A 3449-nucleotide genomic window follows, 5' to 3' on the forward strand; every position below is an offset into this window, starting at 1 on the left:
CTCTCTCTCTCCATACCACTCTCCTTACCTCTCTCTCTCTCTCTCTCTCTCTCTCTCTCCATACCCTCTCTCTCTCCATACCCTCTCCTTGCCCTACTCTCTCTCTCTCTCTCCTCTCTCTCTCCCTCTCTCCATCCCTCTCTCTCTCTCTCTCTCTCTCTCTCTCTCTCTCTCATACCACTCTCCTTACTCTCTCTCTCTCTCTCTCTCCCCCTGCACCCCCTCTCAGTCCGTAATGTTGCGGGGAGGCGAGCCGCAGCAGTCCATTTGATTTCAGCACCACGCTCCTCGGTGCCGAATTCAGTGCAGATTAGTGGGAGTGCGGAGGGGCCGAGACACTTAAAGTGGCCAGTGGGAATCTCTGATGAGGGTGTTCTGAAAGGCCATTCATTTGAGATGACCATCCTAAAGGTAAGATTTAACAAACCTTGAAATCTAAATGGTTCATAAGCCAGCTGATGTAGCCTACAGCACCGAGCGCTGTAGCTCTCGTAATTACTTCATTCAGGGCTACTGCCATGCATGGCGCACACTCCAGGGAGGTAATGGAGAGGGATCATGGGTAATACCCCAGATAGCGGATGAGTTAGGAGCAAAGCAAATAAAAAGGCCAACGTTCATGAAATGTTTTCAGAGTTATTTGTTTGCTCACTTGTGAATGTTTGCGAACACACACACATAGTCTACAAGTGACATAGTTTTTCGGCGAAGAAACATGGACGTTGGACAAAGGTTTACAGTTTGCCTACTTGGGACAATTTGAAACACAAATGTTTACAAGCTTAATGAAAGTGAACATTTGCTGCTGTTTGCCGAATTTGAGCTTCAGACGCAGACCCTGAGTTCTGATCCAGATCCGTACCCGACCCAGAACCGACAGGATCAAACCAGATCTGACAGTCCCAAGCCTGTATCAGATCTGTAACTTGAGTTGGCTGAAGTCTTCTATGAGGAGCAGGTGAATGCACGCACGCAGTGAAAACTCAAATGCTAAGTGTCCCTCTTCGGCACACATCCGAAGGAATCAGATGTGCGATCCAATTCACAAACATAGCCTTGAGTTTTCGGCGAACGTTTGCAAACAATCACAAACAGTCTGAGGAGGTAGTTCTCTGTGAACATACAGTGGAACTGGTTGTGAGTTTGACGAAGGCAACAATGCAATTACCGTTACAATGCTGTTAACACTAAATTGTTCAAATCAAAGTGAAAGTCAAAGTCTGCTTTATTGTCAATTTCTTCACATGCCAAGACATACAAAGAGATCAAAATTACGTTTCTCACTATCCCACGGTGGAGACAAGACATATTTTACCAATTCAGTCCACAGACAAACATAACATTCAAGTAAACAATAAAAAGTAAATAAGAAGGCACATACAATGAAGAAATAAGAGCAGCAAAATTGGGTTGAAATTAATTTTGTGCATAGACAGTCAATATAATAGTGCAAAGTCAGGCCAATAAATGGCTGAGGTAGTTCTGTTTGACCTAAGTAAGCAAGTGGCATAGTGGTGCAAGTTATGTAAGAGCAGCAGAAGTGTGTTGTGTTTTCAGGACAACAGGACAACAACAAGTTGCAAAGTGTGCAAGTGTACAAGTGGAGTAGTGCAAGTGGAGTAGTGCAAGGCAGCCATTGTGGGTCCAAAGTCCAGGATGTTATATAGCTGAGGGTGGAGGGGGGAGAAGGGGGAGAGAGTTCAGCATCCTAACAGGCTTCTGTACCTCTTCCCAGAGGGCAGTTGATCAAACAAGTTGTGAGCGGGGTGACTTGCATCACTCACAATTGTGGTCGCCTTGCGGGTGAGGTGGGTGGTGTAAATGTCTTTCAGGGAGGGGAGTGAAGCACCAATAATCCTTCCAGCTGTGTTCACTATGCGCTTCAGGGCTTTCCTGTTGTATTCAGTGCAGCTTCTGCCCCACACAGCGATACAGCTGGAGAGGATGCTCTCAATGATGCCTTGGTAGAATGTGGTCATGATGGCTGGTGGAGCACTTGCTCGCCTGAGTTTCCGCAGGAAGTAGAGGCGGCGCTGAGCTTTCTTCACCAGTGATGCAGTGTTGGTGGTCCAGGAGAGGTCTTCACTGATGTGCACCCCCAGGAATTTGGTGCTGCTCACTCTCTCCACCACAGCACCGTCGATGGTCAGTGGCAAATGTAACTGTTCAAAGAAAACATGTTCACCAAGAACGTTCACCACTGTTTGGCAAATTTGAATGCACCTCTGGACTACGCTGAGAGAGGTTAATGACACATTTACAGTTTTTTAACTGCTTCCACACTAAAGACCAGATTTACTCATGCTTTTGTGTCCACTTCAGGCGTATTCTTTTCCCGTTTTCACAGTGTATGAGAGAGAAAGAGAGTGTGTGTGTGTGTGTGTGTTTGTGTGTGTGTGTGTGTGTGTGTGTGTGTGTGTGTGTGTGTGTGTGTGTGTGTGTGTGTGTGTGTGTGTGTGTGTGTGTGTGTGTGTGCATGTGCGCTTGATGCCCACATGTTAGGAATGCATGTGCATGAGGTGATGGTATTCTCCTCACCTATGGAGAGAGAGAGCCCTCCATCAAAGAGAGGATCTGTCCGAAAAATGATCACCTACAAGATGTTAGCAGCAGCAAGGTGATGAAGGCCAAAGATATCCAAGAGTTATCCCCAGGCTATGATTAAATAATATATATGGTCATGCACAACACACAAACACACACACACTCTTTCTCTCTCATACACACACACAAACACAAACAACACACACATCCACACACAGCATGCACACACATACACAAACACACATGCAGAGGGGGGGGGGGGCAGAGAAAGAGAGAGAGAGAGAGAGAGAGAGAGAGAGAGAGCAGACAGCGTGACTGGCTGTGGGCCCTGACAGCTGTGTTGACAGGCCTGAGGTGACCCTATCATCAGCTCTGCTGTTTTATCATTTTAATGCAACCAGTCACTCTCGCCGCTGCACTCAACTTAGCCTCTGGACTTAGATGTGGACAAGATCTGAAACTTACACACATAATTACACACACGTACACACTCACACACACACACACTCACACACACACAAACACATCCTTTATTGTCTGATCTCTCCCCCAGACGCATACACACTCACACACAGAGACCTCTTTCCCTCTGACAAGAACACACACACACAAACTCACACACACACAGACACACACACAAACACACATGTACACACACACACACACACAAACGTGTACACACACACACACACACACACATACACACACACACACTAAACCCAGATGAGAGTGGGCAGGTAGACAGGCCCTCCACCTCTCCAGGTGATCACCCTCCTCTCACCCTGCCGTCACTGCTGTCTGCTTGGGACGCTTCACATCCCTCTTAGGTCACCACCAGTTCACTTCAATTTCACCCCCAGGTCTAATTAACCACATTACAGACCCTTGTACTCTATCAGACACAC

Source organism: Alosa alosa, chromosome 9 (assembly GCF_017589495.1).
Source record: "Alosa alosa isolate M-15738 ecotype Scorff River chromosome 9, AALO_Geno_1.1, whole genome shotgun sequence".
Lineage (NCBI taxonomy): Eukaryota > Metazoa > Chordata > Actinopteri > Clupeiformes > Clupeidae > Alosa > Alosa alosa.